Below are 24,634 nucleotides of genomic sequence, written 5' to 3' on the forward strand. Positions count from 1 at the left end.
TATGACAGAAGTTCTATAGCTTTTTATTGTGATCAACCAATTCCAGGAAAGGGACCAATACCCTCACTGAGAGTAACACTTTCTTCCTCTGGAAACTACAAGGTCATGGCAAGCAGTCTTATACATGAAATGTTTTTTTCTTCTCTTTCCAGGAAGGATCATTTGAGTACACATTCTCTCCCTGTGATGAGACTTACCTCATTCGTGTAGATGAAACCACTCTACACTTCAAACTCCAGCCCTCAGCGGTTTTCTCCAAGGGTACAGATTCTTGAGCAGTTCTCATTCAACTTTCTACCCTAGTATGCCAGTCAAACCTTAGGACAGCTTTCCAAAATTGACTGTCACTTTTCAAGTAACAAAATTTAATTACATAAAATAGATGCTAAAGGTTAAATTTGAATACTAGAACACTTATCCATCTCCCTGGGAATGATTGAACCTTGGGTTTATACAGAATTTCTCTACTGCAGGGAAATTCTAATACTGCAATACCAAATATGGACGAATCCAAAAAGTTTCATACATTTTCATAAGTCCAAATCCTTTACCTATTGCTATTATTGGGCTTCCAGGTGGCGCTAGTGGTAAAGAACCCATCTGTCAATGCAGGTGACATAAAAGACGCAGGTTTGATCTCAGGGTGGGGAAGGTCCCCTGGAGGAAGAAATGGCAACCCACCCCGGTATCCTTGCCTGGAGAATCCCATGGACAGAGGAACCTGGTGCGCTACAGTCCACGGGGTCGCAAAGAGTCAGAGACAACTGACGCAACTTAGCACACAGCATATACACCACTATTATTATATTTAACTTTTTTTTTATCAGTGTTCATAATTTTCACGCTTCTATTACCATTTGCCCTAGAACAATTTGTGCATATTTTCCTTTGATGACTCTCTAAATCCAAAAGGAAAAGATCTCTTTATAACTCCTTTAGCATGCCAGCTTATTCTTAGAAAACCTCAAATTCCTGAGCTGCTATTATCAATGTCCTCCAGTGAACTTCATCTCCTCCAGCCCTAAGCCAACCTCTACCCAAAATGAGCGTGTAATTGTCAAGCCCCTATCTTTTGGGAAAGAGAAACTGAAATATCTGTCCCTGGGATTAAGAATTGCTTTCAGTTTTCCATCTTTAGCAGAACAAATGGTGAACTCTGAATAACCTCATTATGTCACTTCAGAACCAGGCATTAAATTGGGTCATTGTCAACTTTGCCATTTGTCTAAAAAGTGCATGATGAATTTCAGTTTATATAAACTCTGACACAGAAGTCTAATGTAAAAGTAAGACTGTATGATTGCTTCCCCCATCGAAACACGAGAAATGCAATAATTTTAGCCAGAGTTCTTTCCACATCTCTCAAGAATTTCACTCTTGCAACTAGCATCTTCTAAACTAAATTCTTTTAAGGATATTAAATTCAGGATTAAGAGAGGAAGACTAAAGGAGGGAAGGAGGACTCTGTCCCTCAACAGCTATCACCATAGAGCATGTAAAGCAGGAAACTCCCAAATAATAAAAACCGCCCATCCCTAGCCTTCAACTGATATGTTGTTGTTTAGTCACTAAGTCATGTCCGACTCTTTGGACTGCAGCAGGCCAAGCTTCCCTGTACTTCACTATCTCCAGAGTTTGTCCAAATTCAAGTCCATTGAGTCAGTGATGCCATCCAACCATCCCATCCTCTGTCATCCCCTTCTCCTCCTGCCTTCAATCTTTCCCAGCATCAGGGTATTTTCCAGTGAGTTGGCTCTTCACACCATGTGGCCAAAGTACCAGAGCTTCAGCTTCAGCAACAGTCCTTCCAATGATATCCAGGGTTGACTGCCTTCAGGATTGACTGGTTTGATCTCCTTGCAATCCAAGGGACTCTCAAGAGTCTTCTCCAGCACCACAGTTTGAAAGCATTCTTCAATGTTCAATGTTCAGCCTTCAACTCTCACAACTATACATAACTACTGGAAAAACCCTAGTCCTAATATTTCTTTCTCTCAATAGGGGAATCCCATGATTAACACTAACCTTAGTTTTTATCAACATATCCAGTAAACTGAAGGGAGAGTGGAAAAATTTGGTTTTTACTTCAGTCCTTACAGGGAGTGATGTGTACAACTGGTCACCTAGGCAGGTTACCAAGATGACCCTAGCTATTGCTCACCAGGCACTATCTGCTGCTTCCTTTTAGAGAATCATTGCCCTACACATCAGGGACAGCCTGAGAGAGAAGACTGCCTGCTGGTAACAGCCCTGAGGGACAGACAGCCTCTTAAAGAGCAGAGAAGACAAGTATTTGAGTAGGCACCGAGTGTAAAGTCTACAGTCATACAATGAATGTACTATTTATGACGCCACCCACAAATCTACTTTTTTTTTAATTTTTTTTTTTTTTCATTTAGTTTTTTATCGTGCTGGGTCTTCCTTCCTGTGCCGCTTTTCTCTAGTTGCAGCAAGTGGGGGCGCCTCTCTGACTGCGATGTGCAGGCTTCTCATTACGGTAGCTTCTCTGTGGAACACGGGCTCTAGGGTTCGCAGGCTTCGGTAGTCGAGGTGTACGGGCTCAGTACACCTCACGGGTTCAGCTGCGGCTCCCAGGCTCCACAGCACAGGCTCAACAGCTGAGGTGCTCAGGTTTAGTTGCTTCTCAGCATGTGGGATCTTCCCGGATCAGCGATCTAACCTGGGTCTCGGGAGAGGGCGGGCAGATTCTTTACCACGGAGCCATCAAGGGAGTCCCAAATCAGCGTTGCTTGCGTTAGTCCTTTATTTGTTCCATTTCCCCAATTCAATGGCAAACTTGGCAAGTGTGGGATTTCCTCAGCCTTCTTTAGGAGAATATCCCCTTTCTGAGGGCCTTTTAATGTCATGTAGTTATCCCTGATATATCAGCCAGGCTCCAAGCATTATTTCACTTCCCATTATTGTACCCTTTTTAAATGACCTATTAAATGCCTCCTCGCCTGCCTCAATATTTATGGCCTCCAAATAATTACAGGTTATTATGCTCTCCCAACTGGCCTAAAGTAACTGCTCAGCTCTGATCTAATACCTTTCAATAGTTGAGTGTAAATCACCTTCTTTGTCCATTAACTTTGAATGGATTTGGAAAACTATGAACTCGCAGAAGGCGTAAAAGTGAAGGAAATAGTCTGACATACCTAATTGGCCCAACATCTGTCTTTCAGTTTCAGCCTCCCTGCTTCTGGTAAAACTGAGGAAGGACTCAGAGTCCCCTGCGGAGCCCAGTCCTCCCAAACAATGAATTAAGACTTTGTCTTTATCTGTCAAGTCGCTGAAGACTTGTAGGTACTGCTATAGTAATAAAGTCGTCCCTCTTTGAAATGCTGCATATTTTGTCTTCCTAAGGATCCTACAGAGCTCACATTTGCCAACAGGGCAGCTGAAGTGTCAAAGGGACACCATCCCACTCACCTGGTCACAGCTGGGACTCTCGCAGGAACTGTCAAAGTAGCAAGTTGTCAAGATAGTTGGAGAAGCTTCCTGCTGCTACTGTGTGTCCTTCTGCCCCAGTTTTCTAGCACAATGAAAGTGTCAGCAATTCCCATCACACCCGAGATCATAAGCTGCAAAGTTACTCTCTTCCCTTTTTTATTTTCTATCATCAATCTGACAAAGACCTGATATTCTAATATAAGAGGTCTAGGGTAAATCTATGGGAAAGATAAAAATGGCCACCACTTGGAATCTATTGGTTCTTTCAACTGGCGGTGATTAAAGGGGGCTTGGGAGGAACAGCCTTGTCCTTCATTGATTCATCCTAGACTCGGGACCAGGAGGGAAAGCAATGAAGAACAGCACCCAGGAGCCACGGCCATGCCGCTGCAGGTAACAAGGAAATGGCCCTGCCACTCAGAAGTTCGTTTCAGGTTTCTTCTCCCATTTTCCTAAAGGACGGATTAAATGCACATCAATTGTATTTAGCTAATAGCCTTCAAGTTCTCGACTGCTTTGGCTAGAAACAGCAGAAGTAGAACTGCTTAATTAAGTTGACTAAAATAGACTTTAGGAATTATTGCATCCAATTCTTTTACTTTATGAAGTGAAAGTTAGAAACCAAGAAGAAATTTCATGAGATTATAGCATGAATTCATGCCTGAGGGAGGGCTAAAAGACTATAGCTTTGTTTTTCCCCTATAACTCATACTCCGTATTGTTACGTAAGTGAATCACACTCTTACCACAAAAAATAACTATTATAGCACCGTAGAACTGTAAAGTTTCTGTGTGGTTTCTTCTTTCTGTTTTGTTTTAAAAGAGACCCCAAAAATAATAAATGCAGAAACGTGTTTTCAAAAATCTCACTTTAGACTCACCCAAAAATAAACAAGTAGAGATGAGTCACTATGAAGTCTACCCTGTCTCGTCTAAAAGGTGTCTCAGGGTATCAACCCTGAATATTCATTGAAAGGACTGATGCTGAAGCTGAAGCTGCAATAGTCTGGCCACCTGATGCGAAGAGCCAACTCACTGGAAAAGACCCTGATGCTGGGAAAGATTGAGGGGATGAGGAGAAGGGGACGACAGAAAATGAGATGGTTGGATGGCATCACTGACTCAATGGACCTGAGTTTGAGCAATCTCCAGGAGATAGTGAAGGACAAGGAAGCCTGGTGTGCTGCAGTCCGTGGGGTTTCAGAGAGTCAGACAAGACTTAGTGACTGAACGACAAAACAACAGGCTTGGGAGTTTGAGAGGTTTTACGGATGTGGATGGAGAGATTAAATGGATAAGCACCTTGGCTCCTTCCAATTTCAAGAATTTCTCAGGAAGCCAAACAATATATGAAAGAGAAGGAAAACTACAGGTATCATAATAGGAGAAACTGTCAAACGCCTCATAGCTGCTTGCAAAACTTCTGCAGTCAATCTTACAAGCACTAACCATATTTACCTCTCCTAAAGCATACTATATTATAGGAGAAGCAGCAGTCAAAATCTCTCTCTGCTATGGAACTGAGGTTCAAGTGAACTGTGCATGAAATTGACTATCTAAAGACAAGTGGCAAATTGAGCCCTCAATCTAGAACCCAAGAGAAAAGGAATCACTGATTCTTTCATTGTTGCTCTTTTTTGTATATCATTCTTCTTTTATTATCAACATTTTCAGACTCAGATAAGCAGAAAATGAGCTCAATAAAGCATTCAAGAGTCAAAAGTGTCCACTCTCCCCATATTCCATTCATTCTGTAATTGATCTCAAAATTTAGAGCTTGTTCAAAGCTTCCCCCTCAGAGTACACATACAAAATATTGAAAATCAATGCACTTTCAAGGATTCACACTAGTATAAAGACATTGTGAAGCTTAAAAGGAATAACATGACCTCTGTACACCTGAGATCCAAAGATCCATAACAATTTTTAATGTTCTGTAAGCAGAAAATCCTTCAGTCAGACTAAAATGAACCCAAATTTGGCAAGTTAATAGCCAAAGTGCCTTTCCTTTAGATGTTGCACAGTGGAAAAGGAACAAAATTTTAAAAGCCATACATCAGGTATAGAACTATACAGCAAAGCTGATGGTTTTGTTTCATTCACAACTAAATGGTCCTTTTTAAATGTATAGTGAAAGTCATTTCAAGCTGTCCTATAACTTTCCAGTCTTCTCATTTGTAAGCAATCAGGGGAATTCTGCTTTTCTGAGAGTCCCACAGTCTACTACAGGTAGGATTTTCTTGGCAAAAAGATTTTGTTCTCTGTATTCTCCACAGGACTCTTTGGGAAAGCCTGAAATGTTAAACCTTGGCTTCCCAGGGTGCACTGTATCTCTGGGTATTTCAACTCCAGATTTTCAAGTATATAAAGTGTGATCATTAGGCAGTCAAAGATACAGCTTACCTCCTCAATAAACTTGCTATGTGCGTTTGATTTTTTGAGTACCACAGCTTTCTTTCTGCTCTGTGTAATGACACCTAAATTAGGACTCCTGAAGCAGGTGGGTTGCTTCTGTATTTCGACCCTGAGGACCATGTTTCGATTCTGGAGATATTCTAACAGACATGTAGAACCTGGCTGCTGACTTTGACCTTTCCTACATTTGTCTACATGTATCTCCTGATTGTCTTCACTGTCCTGCTGGTTTGTCTTTGTTTTTGCTCTTCCCTAGTACAGGAATACAGAAAGTGTAGACAAAATGTGAACATGTATATAGGCAGACCTTGTTTTATTGTGCCTTGCTATACTGTGCTTTGTAGTATCGTGTCTGCTATATATTGAAGACTTGAGGCCACCCCGTGATAAGCCACTTTATCAACACCACTTTTCCGACAGCATTTGCCCACTTCCTGCCTCTGTGTCACATTTTGGTCCTTCTTGCAATATTTCAAACATTTTTCATTACTGTTATTTTTGTGATGGTGATTTGTGATCAGGATCTTTGATGTCCCTATTGGAACAGCTTTGGACACACGTGTGTTCTTACTACTCCACTGACAGTTGTCCCCCCATCTCTCTCCCTCTCCTTGTGCCTCCATATGCCCCGAGACCAAACAAGATTGAAATTAGGCCAGTTATTAACCCTAGAGTGACCTCTAAGTGTTCAAGAGAAGGAAGAGTCGCACATCTCTCACTTTAAATCAAGAGCTAGAAATGATTAAGCTTGGCAAGGAAGGCATGTTGAAAACAGATAGGCTGAAAGCTAGGCCTCTGGCACTGAACAGCTAGCCAGGTTGCAAATGCAAAGAAAAAGCTCTTGACGGAAATTAAAAGTGCTACTCCAGTGAACACACAAATGATAAGAAAGCAAAACAGCCTTATTGATGACATGGAGGAAACTTTATCAGTCTGAAGAAAAGATCAAGTCAGCCACAACATCCTTTAAGGCAAGGATAATCCAAAGCAAAGCCCTCAGTCTCTTCAGTTCTATGAAGGCTGAGAGGTGAGGAAGCTACACAAGAGAAGTTTGAAGCTAGTCGAAGGTGGGTCACGAGGTTTAAGGAAAGAAACTGTTATATAACAAAAGTGCAAGGTGAAGCAGCAAGTATTAAGGCAGAAGCTGCAGCAAGTTATCCAGAAGATCTCAATAAGCTGATTAATGCGACCACACTAAACAACAAATTTTCAGTGTAGATGAAACACCCTTACATTGGGAATAGATGCCATCTAAGTCTTTTGTAGCTTAAAAGAAGAAGTCAATGCCTGACTTGAAAGCTTCAAAGGACAGGCTGACTCTCTTATTAGGGGCTAGGGCAGCTGGTGACTTTCAGTTTGAAGCCAATGTTCATTTACCTTCTGAAAAGCCCAGGGTCCTTAAGATTTATGCTATATCTGCTCTGCTGTGTTCTCTAAATGGAACAACAAAGCCTGAATAACAGCACATCTATTTACAACATGCTTTACTGAATATTTTAAGCCTACTGTTGACACCTACTGCTCAGAACAAAAGATTCCTTTCAAAATATTACTGCTTCGTGAGCCTGCACCAGGTCACACAAGAGCTCTGATGGAGCAGTATGATTAGATGAATGTTGTTTTCATGCCTGCTAACACAGCATCCATTTTGCAGCCCATATTTCAAGGAGTAATTTCAACTTTCAAGTCTCATTATTTAAGAAATATATTTTATAAGGCTACAGCAGCATAGACAGTGATTCTTCTTACAGATCTTTGAGCAAAGTAAATGGGAACCCTTCTACAAAGAATTCACCAATCTAGATGCCATGAAGAACATTCATGATTCATGATGCTGCTGCTGCTGCTGCTAAGTCACTTCAGTCGTGTCTGACTATGTGTGACCCCATAGATGGCAGCCTGCCTACCAGACTCTCCCATCCCTGGGATTCTCCAGGCAAGAACACTGGAGTGGGTTGCCATTTCCTTCTCCAATGCATGAAAGTGAAAAGTGAAAGTGAAGTCGCTCAGTCGTGTCTGACTGTTAGCGACCCCATGGACTGCAGCCCACCAGGTTTCTCCGGCCATGGGATTTTCCAGGCAAGAGTACTGGAGTGGGGTGCCATTGCCTTCTCCGACAAACCTAGTGGAAGTGATGGAATTCCAGCTAAGCTATTTCAAATCCTAAAAGATGATGCTGGTAAAGTGCAGCACTCAATATGCCAGCAAATTTGGAAAATTTTTTGCCACAGGATTGGAAAAGGTCAGTTTTCATTCCAATCCCAAAGAAAGGCAGTGCCAAAGAATGGTCAAACTACCTCACAATTGCACTCATTTCACATACTAGCAAAGTAATGCTCAAAATTCTCTGAGCCAGGGTTCAACAGTACGTGAACCATGAACTTCCAGATGCTCAAGTTGGGTTTAGAAAAGGCAGAGGAACCAGAGATCAAATTGCCAACATCCACTGAATCATCAGAAAAGCAAGAGAATTCCAGAAAAACATCTACTTCTGTTTCATTGACTATGCTAAATCCTTTGACTGTCGACCACAGCATACTGTGGAAAATTCTTAAAGAGACAGGAATACCAGACCATCTCACCTGCTTCCTGAGAAACCTGCATGCAGGTCAAGAAGCAACAGAAAACTGGTTCCAAATTGGGAAAGGAGTACATCAAGGCTGTATATTGTCACCCTGCTTATTTAACTTACATGCAGAGTACATCATGTGAAATGCCAGGCTGGATGAAGCACAAGCTGGAATCAGGACTTCCAGGAGAAAACACATGAAAAGATGCTCAACATCACTCATTGTTAGAGAAATGCAAATCAAAACTACAATGAACATCACCTCACACCAGTCAGAACGGCCATCATCAAAAAGCCTACAAACAATAAATGCTGGAGAGGGTGTGGAGAAAAGGGAACACTCTTGCACTACCCGTGGGAATGTAAATTGATACAGCCACTATGGAAGATGGTATGGAGAGTCCTTAAAAAACTAGGAATAAAACCACCATATGACCCAGCAACTCCACTCCTAGGCATATACCCTGAGGAAACCAAAACTGAAAAAGACACATGTATCCCGTTGTTCATTGCAGCGCTATTTACAATAGCTAGAACATGGAAGCAACCTAGATGTTCATGGACAGATGAATGGTTAAAGAAGCTGTGGTACATATACATGATGGAATATTACTCAGCCACAAAAAGGAATGCATTTGAGTCAGTTCTAATGAGGTAGATGAACCTAGAACCTATTATACAGAGTGAAGTGAGTAAGAAAGAGAAAGATAAATCCTATATTCTAATGCATATGTATGGAACCTAGAAAAATGGTACTGAAGAATTTATTTAGGGGCAGCAATGGAGAAACAGTCATAGAGAACAGACTTATGGACATGGGGAGAGGGGAGGAGAGGGTGAGATGTATGGAAAGAGTAACTTGGAAACTTACATTACCACATGTAAAATAGACAGCCAACGGGAATTTGCCGTGTGGCTCAGGAAACTCAAACAGGGGCTCTGTATCAACCTAGAGGGGTGGGAGGGGAGGGAGATGGGGGGAGGTTCAGAAGGGAGGGGACATATGTATACCTATGGCTGGTTCATGCTGAGGATTGACAGAAAACAGCAGAATTCTGTAAAGCAATTATCCTTCAATAAAAAATAAAGTAATTAAAAAAAAGATTGCCAGGAGAAATATCGATAACCTCAGACATGCAAATGACACCACCCTATGGCAGAAAGCCAAGAGGAACTAAAGAGTCTCTTGATGAAGGTGAAAGAGGAGAGTGAAAAAGTTGGCTTAAAACTCAACATTCAAAAAATGAAGATCATGGCTTCTGGTCCCATCACTTCATCGCAAATAGATGGGGAAACAATGGAAACAGTGACAGACTTTATTTTCTTGAAATTCAAAATCACTGCAGATGGTGACTGCAGCCATGAAATTAAAAAGACACTTGCTCCTTGGAAGAAAAGCTATGACAAACCTAGACTGCATATTAAAAAGCATTACTTTGCCAACAAAGATCCATATAGTCAAAGCTATGGTTTTTCCAGTAGTCATGTAGAGTTGTGAGAGTTGGACCATAAAGAAAGTTGAGCACCAAAGAATCAATGTTTTTGAACTATGGTGTTGGAGAAGACTCTTGAGAGTCCCTTGGACAGCAAGGAGATCAAACCAGTCAATCCTCAAGGAAATCAACTCTTGAATATTCTTTGAAAGGACTGATGCTGAAACTCCAATATTTTGGCCACCTGATGTGAAGAGCCAACTCACTGGAAAAGACCCTTATGCTGGAAAATATTGAAGGCAGGAGGTGAAGGGAACAACAAAGGATGAGATGGTTGGATGGAATCACCAACTCAATGGACGTAAGTTTAAGCAAGCTCTGGGAGACGATGAAGGACAGGGAAACCTGTGGTCCTGCAGCCCATGGGGTCATAAAGAGTCAGCCACGACTGAGCAACTAAACAACAAATTTTTTATTTCAGTTATGCACACTTTTAGATACATTATTTCATACTTAATAGACTATGCTGCTGCTGCTGCTAAGTCGCTTCAGTCATGTCTGACTCTGTGCGACCCCATAGACGGCAGCCCACCAGGCTCTGCCGTCCCTGGGATACTCCAGGCAAGAACACTGGAGTGGGTTGCCATTTCCTTCTCCAATGCATGAAAGTGAAAAGTGGAAGTGAAGTCGCTTCGCGACCCCATGGACTGCAGCCTACCAGGCTCCTCCATCCATGGGATTTTCCAGGCAAGAGTACTGGAGTGGGTTGCCATAGCCTCGTGTAAATGCAACTGTTACATGTACTGAGATACCAAAAAATTGGTGACTCATTTTCTGATGCTTGCTTTATTGAAGTGGTCTGGAAGCAGACCTGCAACACCTCTGAGGTACACCTACATAAGAAAAAGTAAATGGCATTATATTGAGTTGGTCACTTTACAAATAGCATTTTTTCTACTTTATTATCATTTGAATATTCCTGGTCCCACAGAAAATAGGTAGCAAGACTATGGTTTGAAGATGGGTCTGTGTGCTTCCAAAGATCAAGCTCTTAACTTCTGTTATAATTTTCTAGATTAAGCATTCTGTAACATATCCTTTGCAGCTTGGATCCCTGGGTCAGGAAGATCTCCTGGAGGAGGAAGTGACAACCTACTCCAGTATTCTTGCCTGGAGAACCCCACGGACAGAGGAGCCTGGAAGGTACAATCCATGGGGTCACAGAATTGGACACGACTGAGGACTGAGCATTCTCACAATACATCATTTAGAAGAAAGTATGAACGTTTCTGGAATCAGAATGACAAATGATTTGTATGGTTCTTAAGGGACCACAAGTTTGTGTCTCTACAAGTCTGTGATGCTCAGAGGAGGACAGGAGTGGACAACCATATCAAATCTCTATCAAGACAAAGGAGGCTGAAGACGTACCTGATTAGAAGAGTGGGCTGGCAGGTACCCAAGAGACAGAGGTTTGGTGAGGCTTTTCTTCCTCCCCTCATCCTAAAGAAGGACAAACAGCTTCAACTTTCTCAGGGTAATTCATTTCTTTTCCCCATTATAAAGGGGGACAAAATCTAGGAATGCCCTTTTAAAGTATTGCTTCTCAAACTGTATATATATGTGTTGTAAGAAATACGAGGTGGACCTGTGGGCATGGTCTTTCTGTTGGTACAACACTAAGTTCTGTTATTTGTTTTGCATTTCTAGAAGCAATCTACTGAGTTTAACTGGTCAACTTTCACGGTATAATGAAGAATATATCTGTTCTTTATCCCAGGTTCCTGGCATAGAGCCTCATAAACCCTTGGAATTTCCTAAGTGACAGGAGTGTCTTTGTTAAGCTAATGAAGTGATTCTTGGTGGGTCCTTAGATAGCTTAGAGTAAGGGCTGGTCACCAGAAAGACCAACCACTAGTGATTAGAGGATTTGGAACTTCGAGCCAGTTGTATCTCCAGGAAGAGACTGGTGGAGGGATCAGGGAGGTCAGAGATTGAATTTGAACATCTGGCCAATGAATTAATCAATCACAGCTACACAACAAAACACCAGTAAAATATGTGAACATGAAGACTCAGAAATGTTCCCTGGTTGAACACACTTATGTGCCTGGATGATTATTCTCCGGACTCCACTAAGAGAGGGCATAACAGTTCTGTTTCCCTTCGACTTCCCAGACCTTATCCTGAGCATCTGTTCCACTTGACTGTTCTTCAGTGGTAGCCTTTACAGTAGAACTATAATCATAAGCATAGATCTTTTAGTGAGTTTTTTTCAGTCCTCTAGCAAATTATTGAACCTAAGAGGGAGACCAAAGGGGTCATGGGACTCCAGAATTTATAGTCAGTCAGAAGTGTTCCCTGATGGCTCAGCTGGTAAAGACTCCACCTTCAATGAGGGACACCTGGGTTCAATCCCTAGGTTGGGAAGATCCCTGCAGAAGGGAATGGCTAACCACTCCAGTATCCTGGCCTGGAGAATTCCATGGGCTATACAGTCCATGGGGTCACAAAAAGTTGGACATGACTGAGTGACTTTCACTTTTCAGTCAGAAGTGCGGGTGGGCTTTGAGAGTTTGCTGCTGGTGTCTCAAGTGGGAGCAGTCTTCAGGAAGAATTTGCATTTAATCATTGGGGTCTATGCTAACTTCAAGAATTACAGGAACCCGGTTGGTGCCAGATAATTGATGTCAAAATGGTACATTCAAAACTCAGATACATCCAGTCATATTGAGTGAAGTAAGTCAGACAGAGAAGGAGAAATATTGTATGATATCCATTATATGTGGAACCTTAAAAAAAAAAATACAAATGAACTTACTTACAAAATAGAAAGAGACTCACGGACTTAGAAAATAAACTTAAGGTTACCAGGGGGAAGGGATAGTTAGGAAGTTTGGGATAGTCATGTACACACTGCTATACTTAAAACTGGTAACCAACAAGGACTTACTGTAGAGCACAGAGAATTCTGCTCGATGTTATGTGGCAGCCTAGATGGGAGACGGTTTGGGGGAAGAAAGGATACAAGTATATGTATGGTTGAGTCCCTTCGCTGTTCACCTAAAACTATCACAACATTGTTCACTGGCTATATCCCAAAAGAAATAGAAAGTTAAAAAAAAATCAGACACATCAAAAAGAAGGCACTAGTAAACAGCAAGTGATAATAATAGTCAAGTATTTTTAACTTATTACTCAAGTTCACAGTTCCCCTAGCCTCCAATATAGTTAGACCTCAATTTTTGGTTAAACCAGTTTCCAGTGTTTTCATTTTTATGACTATAATTGATTACAACTGACTACACTTTCTTTCTTAGAAGAAAAGTTTCACTTCTTCTAGAGTCAATATGCCTCATTCTTAAAATGTGTTCTGTTTTTGTATTTCTAGCTAAGCCCTTGCACATCCTGCTACAGTTCTATAGTAAGCCCCTCATTATCCTTTTCCACACAATCAAATCTGTGGAATTCTGCTCTATTCTAAACTGCTTCTTCCTTCTAGCCTTCTGCAGAGCTGTCATCCTGGACAAAATCTTCACCTTTACCCATGGTCAGCACTTTTTCTGTTTTTAAACTCCAAGTCTTTGCTGCTTTCATCTGATGGCTCACATTCTCCAGTTCAGTTCAGTTCAGTCACAGCTGAGTCATACTCTTTGCAACCCCATGGACTTCAGCACGCCAGGCTTCCCGGTCCATCACCAGCTTCCAGAACTTGCTGAAACTCATGTCCATTGAGTCGGTGATGCCATCCAGCCATCTTGTCCTCTGTCGTCCCCTTCTCCTCCTGCCCTCAATCTTTCCCAGCATCAGTGTCTTTTCCAATGAGTTGGCTCTTCACATCAGGTGGCCAAAGTATTGGAGCTTCAGCATCAGTCCTTCCAATGAGCACCCAGGACTGATTTCCTTTAGGATGGATGGGTTGGATCTCCTTGCAGTCCAAGGGACTCTCAAGAGTCTTCTCCAACGTCACAGTTCAAAAGCCATCAATTCTTCAGCGCTCAGCTCTCTTTATAGTCCAACTCTCACATCCATACATGACTACTGGAAAAACCATAGCTTTGACTAGATGGACCTTTGTTGGCAAAGTAATGTCTGTGCTTTCTAATATGCAGTCTAGGTTTGTCATAGCTTTTCTTCCAAATAGCAAATGTCTTTTAATTTCATGGCTGCACCCACCATCTGCAGTGATTTTAGAGCCCAAGAAAATAAAGTCTATCACTGTTTCCATTGTTTTCCCATTCTCCAGCAACTTTCTTTGAAAAGGTACACTACATGGAAGATAACTTTAAACTTTGTGTAATAAAAATAATTTTATCCCACTCACATACTCGGTGTGTCTACTTTTCCTGGTATGGGGTTATAGATTATATATTACTTTCTCCTGGGATTTTGATAGTATTTTCCACTGTCTTGAGCCTTCATTGGTGTGCCTCTTGGACTGGTCCTTTAATGTTTTTCTAATTGTCTTTTATACCTTTTTGTCATCTGAGGAGATATACTTTTGTTTTATGTTACTCAGTTTTACTCATGGTTTTAAAAATATTAAGTAGCAATTTAATTTTGAAGAGTTGTTTCTTATTCTCTGAATGTTCATTTAGATGGCATCCAGGTCCTACTTAATGGACACAATATTCTTCTCTTACCAAATAGAGAATAAGACAAATTACAGGAGTTTCTCTTTAAGTTTTCTGTGTTTCCTGAATTGTCCATTTAGTCTTTTTTATTGTTTCATTTAGGCTCTATCTTTCAAGTTAAAGACCCTTCTCAAATATGTGTGAATCTCTGCCCTAACATTTATATTAGAGACTGCTGCTAGTCACTGAGCATTCCACCACCCTTTATTCGTTTCTTAAATCCTCCCTATATTTCTGTAAATAGTCCCTTCTTATAATTTTTTTAATGATCTCAATGGCTGTGTTACCTGTTCTGCCATATTAGCCAATAAAAAAATGCAAACCTTCCCTCTTTCATAATTTCCAGACCCAGGATGCTAAAAATATATATTGATTAAATCAGTTAAATCACAAGACAAATTTCCTTTGGCAAAGTTATTTCATCTGTAAATCTAAAACCCATAGTGCATATGCGCAGCTTTTTTTTGAAAGAGGGGCCACAGCTTCCATTAGGGTTTCAAAAGGATTTATAATTTAAATATACTTAGAAATGATTCTCTTTAACATTGAATTTATCTTCCAGAGATATTAGATCTGACATTGTGGTAGCTGATACGTGGTGGCAAAAATACAGTATGTAATTTAAGTATCACAACTCTTTTCTAAGAGGTGCTGATTTTATTTTAGAGATTAAAAACAAGGCTTTGACCTGAACATTTTCTTATAAGTGTTATGCTAAAAAATAAATTTTAAGTAACATTGCTTGCCTAATAATAATATCACTAAGTTAAATTTAATTGAACCAAAATTTCAGTAAAATTTTATTATTTTAATATTTCCAAAATAGTATTATGCATGTTGCCAAGAATTTTACTCTTTGTTTATGAACTTCATCTCCTTTTCCAAAGGTTTATATGTCTTCAGTTTTAGGTATATGCAGAAATTTTAATTGCAAAAGAAAGCTTTTATGTTTAAATTATGGGTTTTCCAGACATTGCTTCACCTTTTTCAATTATTTCTAACTAAAAAAAAAAAAAGATTTCAGTAATTATACTTGAATGTTTATAAATCATTGGCAGGATGTAACAAATCCAAAGAAAAATATTGAAGGGCTAAGTTAATGCCCAGGATAATTAGAGTAGTGTCTCACTAAACAAAACAGCATGAAAGAAAATTCAGAACTAATGGACTAAGTCTCACGAGCATATTGTTTTTAATAATTGAACAGGAAAACAGATATTCAAGATTTTTCAAAGTGACATTAGTAAAAGCTATTGAAAAGGCAATATTTCCTTTTGCAGAACTGACTTAATTTTCTTCCTGTCTTGCTGTGCCTAATATCTTCCATAATTGTTGAAGGCAGGCAATTTATATTGAGTGATAGGGCAACTTAAATATTAAAATAAAGGTTGATTTCTTCTCCCTACACTTACAAAGCCAAGAACAAAATAGAGAATTAGATGTCTCTGGATATATGTGGCAAGTAATCTGTATATAATACACCACATCATTTATTATTTTAATTACACATTAAGATATTTTACAATCTTAGCTGATAGATCTTTTCTTTTCAGCCTGCATTCATGTAGCAGCCATGTTGCAGTGTGTTTCTTATGCCTTCCAAGATTATCTGAAGACCCAACCCTAGCAGTTCTTATTCCCTAAAGTCAGTGTAGCTGCTCTCTCTGACCCTCCCTGGAAACGCAGCTTTTTGCTCTTTATGTCACTCATGTGTTAACTCTGGCACATAGCTGTCCTGTGGGAAAACCAACACTTGTGATGGTGAAGACATGACCTGACAAAAATATCAAAGGAGAACGTCTACCCAACTGGATGTCTCACTATAGAATCAACTCCACCACTGAATAGCTACATGACTTGGGCAAGTCCCTAGATTTCTTTGAACTTCAACTTGCTAGTATGTCAGGGAGGAGGGTCCTACCTGAACTTCTTACCTTAGGATCTATGAAGGTTAAATGAGGCAGCGTTTAATATGGTCAAGTGCTATGTTATTTTAAGGCATTCTTCTCGAATGTACAGGTAATAATTGCCAACATATATAAAACACATGTTATGTTCCACACTAGATCTTTTATAATCATTGTCTTATTTCGGCATTAGAAAACCCTATGAAGTGAGGACTATTATTACACCTATTTTACAGATGAAGGGTCTGAAGGATAAAGAAGTTAAGCAATTTATTCATGATCACACCATTAGGAGGTGATAGACACAGGTTATGAACCCAGGCAGCCTAGCTCCTGAGGCCATGATGTCTGTTGAATTCTGCTACATCACCTTCTGTAAAGCCAAGATTTTTCTTCACTCCTTTTGAGGAGACACCATGTTTTAGATGAGCAATTCCACTATCACACCACTGGAAAATCATACCGTCCACACCCATCTTAAAAATCATGCATCTGAAATTGCCCGATGCAATCCAGACAACACCCCCTGGAATTCATACCTTCTCCAACCCCTCCTGCCTAATAATAACTATTATGCTAACTGCACATCACTCCCACTAGAGAAATGTCTTCTTATCTTTTGACAAGGAGCTATCAGTATAATTTCCTCATTGAACTTGTCAACCAGTAGCTGAGATTTTGCCACCACGGCATCCTTGGGACAGCATGCTTCTTTCCTTCATGCTCAGGCCTAAAGCCAGTCATGTTACAGGTCTCTGTTCCTACTTCTGTCTCCCCAGGAATTAAATTAAGACTGTCACGTTAAGACAAATTGAAAAAGGAGCACTTATGTTTAACTGTCATTCTCATTGATAGCAGAAAGTCTTCTGCAGAGGATCTTTGAAAAACAAACTTCAAGAACTTATTCATACAAACACATAAAATCAAAAACAGGGCTTCCCTAGTGGTCCACTGGATAAGAATCCACCTGCCAATGCAGGGGACGTGGGTTCAATCCCTGGTCTGGGAAGATTCCATATGTTATGGGGCAACTAAGCCTGTGCCCCACAACAGGAAGAGCCATCCCAGTGAGAATCCCACACACTGCAATGAAGAGGAGCCCCTACTCACCACAGCTAGAGAAAGCCCACTAGCAGCAACAAAGACCCCTGCATGCATGATCGCTCAGTTGGGTCTGACTCCTTGCAACCCTTTGGACTGTAGCCCACCAGGCTCCTCTGTCCATGGGGTTCTCCCGGCAAGAATACTAGAGTGAGCTGCCATTTCCTACTCCAGAGGATTCTTCCTGACCCAGGGATCCAACCCACACGTTCCATGTCTCCTGTACTACAGGCGGATTCTTTACCCGTTGAGCTATCAGGGAAGCCCAACAAAGACACAGAGCAACCAAAAAATAAAATAAATAATTTTAAAAATCAAGCATGAGACAAATATACAAGAAGTCATGTTCAAAATGGATTTAATCCTTTACTGGCTGTGTGTTACCTCTTTATCTGCCTCGTACAAGTTTTAAGACTGTCAATATTTGAGACTTCTAAGAGCACAAGACATCTCCGTGGTAAATTTCAGCAAAGTAACTTGGGATAGGATGTCTTAACAGATGGATAATTTTGTTGAACATATTTTGAACAATTAACCTCAAAGGGGTATGATAACAGTTAATATCCGACTGAGTGATCACTATCAGGCATATACATTATCTCAGGTAAACCTTAAAGTTATACCGAAGTAGACATTGCTGTTAGGTCTTCTATACACTACGAAGAATGAAGCTTAGAGATGTTGAATAATGTCCCCTAGTAGAGACAGCATTTGAGCCCAGTCCTGAGTTCACCCCCAGGCAGTTTAACCGCTTCGCTTCCCAAAGCAAGGCCACATTACGCCAACAAGGTAAGTTACAAAGTCAGTTCTCCTAACCGGCATTCTAAGAGTAATTTCTTTCCTGTGTGAAGGCCATTCCAAATCCAGGGCACACCCATATTTCTAATGGATCTAGCAGCAGCCCTCCATCAGATTACAGAAAAAAAATTCAAATTGCTAGGGCTCATTCAAAATATGCCAAGTCGCAAATTATATGTTGAATAATTAGTAAGATAGAACGAAAGGCAATTCGACCTTAACATGTTTCTCCTTCTCAAGTTTTCACTGTAAATGTAATTATCTTCTTTTCAGGGAAAAATGATTTCTGAAGAAAGCTCGGATGGCATGCACGTGAAAAGTCAGCCTCAGTCATCCTCTATTGTCACTGGTAAGGGCAATATTGTCAGGTTCCCTTAACAACCAGGAACAGCAAGCAGCCTCCGCCAGGAGTCAGCTCTGGTTTCTGTTCTCTCTCTGCTGTATTGACCTGCTTCTCAATGAACTCAGGAGCACCTCTCTGAGGAGAGCTGTTCAAATCTGCAAAATGTAATGAGCCTCACATGGTCTGTTTTGAAAAGAAGAGATTTAAAGATCAAGTAAAAATAAATCTGCACAGTTTGGTGGAAAAATCAGTTGCTAGAAGCTTACAAATATAAAGAAGTCCCATCTTAAAATCAGCACCTCAGAGTTGTAAGGGCATTCTTATCATCTCCATACCCATGCACATTGTCTTTGTCAAGAAATTAACTGAGCTGCTTTTAAGAGCCATGAAATCTTGCCTATTTTAGTGCAATCGAATTTTAAGTCTTTTTCGCATGCTATTGTTAAGCTGCTTTTCCAATTTTCTGTAATTTTCTCTTTGCTTTTACTGAAAGTATAAGAACTTGCTTCAGTTGAAAATATAAGCTATATAAAAGTAGGGACTTTTGTTGCTTTCTATTTGGTGATATATCTACAGCAATTAGAGAGGCGTCTGCCACATGGTAACGCAAAAATATTGCTGAACTAACAGAGCAAAATGTGATATAATTTAGTGCTAATTTCCAAAGAAAATTCCAGTACATGTGTATCACACTGCACTACAGATACAGTGGTGAGTGAGTTATATACACAGTTTCCTGTAAGTATTACACAGTATTAAGAAGAAAGTAACCTTTAGAAAAAAAAAAATTTACTTATTTTTTTACTTCCATATTTATAACTACAAGACTCACTTTTTATGAGCTGAAATAATGAGTAATTAAAATAACTGCCATTTATGGAATATTCCAAAGTAGATGATTTTACAAACCTTTACAGTCAACACATCAAGAAGGCATTATTCTTATTTTAAAGGTGAGGAAATCAAGACACAATGAAGAGCTTAGAGACAACGACCAGTAACTCCCCATAGTGCATGCTGGCATCAACCTAGCACTTTCAGCATCACTCAGCCCTCCAGGTCACCTCTCCCACCTGCTACAATGACCTTTCCACTTGTCTCTCTTCAAGTCAACGTGAGACCTGGGAACATGGAGAACTCGTTGAATTTTTTTTTAAATAAACGGTTGTATCCAGAATGTGAGAACCCCTAAACAATTAAGATTATGATCCATGCCGTTCTAGTGGGATTAAAAAATCATTAAAGAGTATTCAGGGACTTCAGGACTTGTCCACTGGTGGCCCAGTGGACACAAATCCGCCTGCCAATGCACAGGACACAGGTTCCATCCGTGGTCTGGGAAGATCTCACACGCCTCAGGGCAACTCAGTCCTGGTGCTACGACGAGTGAAGCCCATGCACCGGGACAAGGGAAGCCGCCGCAATGAGGGGGCCATGCACCGCAGCAAGGGGACCCCTGCTCACAGCAACCTGAGAAAGCCTCAGTGCAACAGCAAAGACCCAGCACAAGCATAAGTAAGTAAACAAACAAAATTTTTCTAAAAGAGTATTCGGGCGCTTCCCTTGTGGCTCAAGCTGGTAAAGAATCTGCCTGCAATGTGGGAGACCAGGGTTCGATCCCTGGGTTGGGAAGATCCCCTGAAGAAGGGAAAGGCCATCCACTCCAGTATTCTGGCCTGGAGAATTCCATGGACTGTATGGTCCATGGGGTCGCAAAGAGGCGGACACGACTAAGCAGCTTTCACTTTCACTTTCTTTTAAAAGAGTATTCAGGACTTCCTCAACTATCGGGCAGCTTACAAAGTAAAAGGGCTCTGGGATCAAACACATTTCAGAGATGATGAAAAAACTCCATTTCTGAGCAGGACCTCTCAGCACCATTATTTAATATGCTATATAAGTCCTGTTGGGGTTTGCCTGGTGGCTCCGTGGTAAAGAATCCACCTGCCAATGCAGGAGACTTGGGTTCATTCCCTGGAGAAGGAAATGGCACCCCACTCCAGGATTCTTGCCTGGGAAATCCCATGGACAGAGGAGCCTGCTGGGCTGCAGTCCATGGGGTCGCCAAGAGTCAGACATGACTTAGCAACTAAGCAACAATAGTTCCTATAAAAACTTAACCAGCTTTTCTCCAAATTCATTTTACTAGAGATACTCCTTTTAGAGTAGTCATCATTTAGGTTAGTATATGAAGCATACCAGTGTCTAGCTACATATTTGTAGTAATTTTTTTTAATCCAAAATGTTCTTCCCCCATAAGGTGTATCAACCAAAGACTGAGTGACTAAATGGAAGGGGGTCTTGTCACTTCTGTGGTATTTTGATAGCTGGAGTCTAAACATCACTGTGTAATTTTTAAATGTCTCATGTGAATATCAAGTTTTTAAAAAGTAAAACAACTAAAAATAAGCTCTTGAGTTTAACACCAGAGGAAATAATTCATTAGAATCTTAATATAGTATCTGTAAAAACTAGCTCTCTGAAAACACTTGCAATGCTAATAAATTTTCTTCTTAAAACTTGAATTAAATATATAAAGGTAATATGTTCCTGCTGAGAAATAATTTCCTAATGAGTGACTAAGTCATAGAACCTATTTAGCAGAGTTATTACAGTTGTTACTAATAAAATTGGCCTCTCATTTAAATGTGGAGAAGCTGCAATAGTTCCAATACCCATTATACGTTATCCCTAAATTACATATTGAAAGTTGGCAGAATTATGCCAAGATGTAATCAGAAGGAATCATGAGGTGAGCAATTTTCAGAAGCTCAATTTAATTCAACGTCTTTTAACTGTATCTTCCAAAATAATACTTACAAAGAGCAATTGGCTTGATTGAAGGGGGGAACCTTACTGCTTCATTGAGCACCATCTTCCATACTTGTGTGAACGGTCCTGAACATGACACACTTTGTAGCAATCCAATCACTAAGACAACAGCACCACAGATATTTCTTTAATAGAAATAGATGTTTCTAGCAGAAGCAGTATAAAAAGTCAAAGGGCTTTCTTTCTAGAACTCACTGTCACAGAATACATATGCGTGTCTCTGTTTTTCACGGCAATTACTGCATCGGCTGATCAGAGAGATTACGGGCTGTTGAGTAGAAGGACAAAGGATTGAATATCCAAAAGCTTGTCCCTTACAATCTCTATGACATGAGGCAAGATGCTTAGCGGATATTCCTTCTTTACATCTAAAACAAGAATTATGAGCTATCTTTACAGAATTACTGAGAGAATTAAATGGTAATACATAGACATCACCCACACAACACCATATATACTATATACAAGTATTTTATTCCAGAGTATCTTTACAAGAATGTCTGTAGAGCAAGTAGCCTTGAAAAATGCAGTATTTCCCTCTGGGATGGAGGGCAAATTTCTCTCCCAATGCACATAATAAGAACATAGCCTCGCTTAGGGGCAAAGGATGGATGGGTTTCTCAGCAGCCCCTTACAACGTGGGGAAGGTCCGAAGCTCAGTGCTCTTCAGGGGGCACAGACAGACCACACAGCATCTGGTATCAGCACCCCACCGCCTGGAAGTGGGGGGCAGGGGGAGCCCAGGCACAGGTGAGGCTCAGACGGCATGCTGCACCTGAGCGCTGACATCCTTGCTCTCCGCCGGCAGCCTTGCCTATGCACTCCGCACAAATGAAACGGTGGGGGGCCACTTGTTTCCTCTAAGAAGGGTGGCATTTCAGCCCCTTCAGTTCTCGACAGCCAGCCCATACACAGGCACTTAACACAGAAAGGTCTCATTTCACACTGCTTTAAATTGTCCCTTTTTTTTTTCTTTTAATATTGGCACGTAACAAGTGAAGATATCAGTGACCTCACTTTACGTGCAAGCTGTATATTGGCAGGGAAGCATCTGTGAAATAAATGTTACCACCGTGTATTTGCCTGATAAGCACTGCCCAGCCTCTCTCAACTCCTCTTAGGACTTTCCTTCACTCAATCAACAGTGTGGGTAGAAAACGTGGGAGAGAAAATTCAGGCATTTGACTTAACCAGGAATCTGGGTCGCTTCATATCGCTGCAAAGCCAGAGAGCTGGGGAATTAAAACCTTGACGGCCCTGACTCCACCAACTAATCAAGCAAACTACGCAGATCTGCCTTTAGTGGGCCATTCTCATGAAGGGAACAGCGTCTTGGGTAGCTTTTTCTTTAAAGAGAATCTGGACAACAATTATTATTTGGAAAAATATATAAACAGTAGCTGAAATATTTTATGTGGGCCCTTCTTTCCGGAATTTATGTAATCATGAATGAAACTCTCTATTTCATCATACTACACTAACCAATATTATCACTACCATTTTAAAATAAAGGTAAAGGAAAAATAGTCCTTCAAGTAATTCTCCTTTAAATTCTCCTTCAAACAACTCTTTGATTCCTAGGTTTTTTTTTATTTTTTCTGTTTGCATGCTTGCTAGGTCACTTCAGTCATGTCCAACTCTTTGCGACCCCATGCATTGTAGCCCACCAGGCTCCTCTGTCCATGGAATTTTCCAGGCAAGAATACTGGAGTGGGATGCCATTTCCTCCTCCAGGGGATCTTCCCAACCCAGAGATCAAACCCTCGCCTCTATTGTCTCCTACATTGGTGGTCAGGTTGTTACCACAGCAGAAAGCAGAATCCCCCTCTTAATTCTCAATCTGTCTCACAGTCTGGAGTAGAGATTCACATTAGAGCACACTACGTCTTTCATTAAAGTGGAAGGGATACCGCTCCACTGATCAGAATGGCCAACGTTAAAAAGTCTACAAATAACAAATGCTGGAGAGGGTGTGGAGAAATGGGAACCCTCCTACACTGTTGGTGGGAATGTAAATCGGTGCAGCACTGTGGAAAAAGTATGAGGTTCCCCAGAAAACTAAAAAGAGACCTACCATATGATCCAGCAATCCTACTCCTGGGTATATATCCAGACAAAATTAATTCAAAAAGACATACACACCCCTATGTTCATTGCAGCACTGTTTACAATAGCCAAGACAGGGGAACAACCTAAATGTCTGTCCATCTACAGGTGAATGGAGAAAGAAGACGTGCTACTGTGCCATAGGAAAGAATGAAATAACACCATCTGCAGCAGCATGGATGAAATCAGATTTCATACTAAGTGAAGTCAGAAACAAAGAAACATATGATATCACGTATGTGGAATCTAAAATATGACACACACGAAACTATCCACGAAAGAGAAGAAGAATCACAGACGCAGAGAATAGACTGGATTGCCAAGGGAGAGGGATGAATTGGGAGTTTGGGTTTAGCAGATGCCATCTATTTTATATATATCATGGATAAACAAGGTCCTACTGTATAGCACAGGGAACCATATTCAATATCCTGTGATAAGCCATAATGGAAAAGAATATATCTGCATACCAGTCATTCTGCTGTACAACAGTAATTATCATAAATCAACCAAACTTCAACAACAAAAAAGCATGAGATGCTGCTCTTTCATGCCTTTGGCAAGAAACGGAATAGGATTGGGCTGCACTGGACGCAGGTACAAGAGGAGCAGTAAGCAAAAAAAAATAAAAATAAAAATTAATTAAAAAAAAAAAAAAAAAGAGGAGCAGTAAGCACATCCCGCTGTCCATCACGGTCTACCTGAAACATAAAGCTGCCTCTTTAGCCCTCAGTTCTCATCTATTGCCCTTTCCCCAAAGCGTTAGAAAACCTGTAAGATCCAAAGATAACTTGGAAGATCATGTATTTGAATTTTTCTCCAAATTAAACTTGAGGGAGCTCACCAATGAAACTTAATTTTTTAAGAATAAGTCACAAGTTCAGCACCAACGTGACTCTTCCTTCATTTGATCTCTGGACTGTGTGCCATCACATGGGTGTGTGTGCTCATTACAGAATCTTTGTAACAATCATTTAACGCTGACCTTGCCTTTCTGAAGGACCTTTCACTAGTCTTATCTGAAACAAAGGAAAATAAACTGG

The sequence above is a fragment of the Cervus elaphus genome, chromosome 14 (assembly GCF_910594005.1).
Source record: "Cervus elaphus chromosome 14, mCerEla1.1, whole genome shotgun sequence".
NCBI lineage: Eukaryota > Metazoa > Chordata > Mammalia > Artiodactyla > Cervidae > Cervus > Cervus elaphus.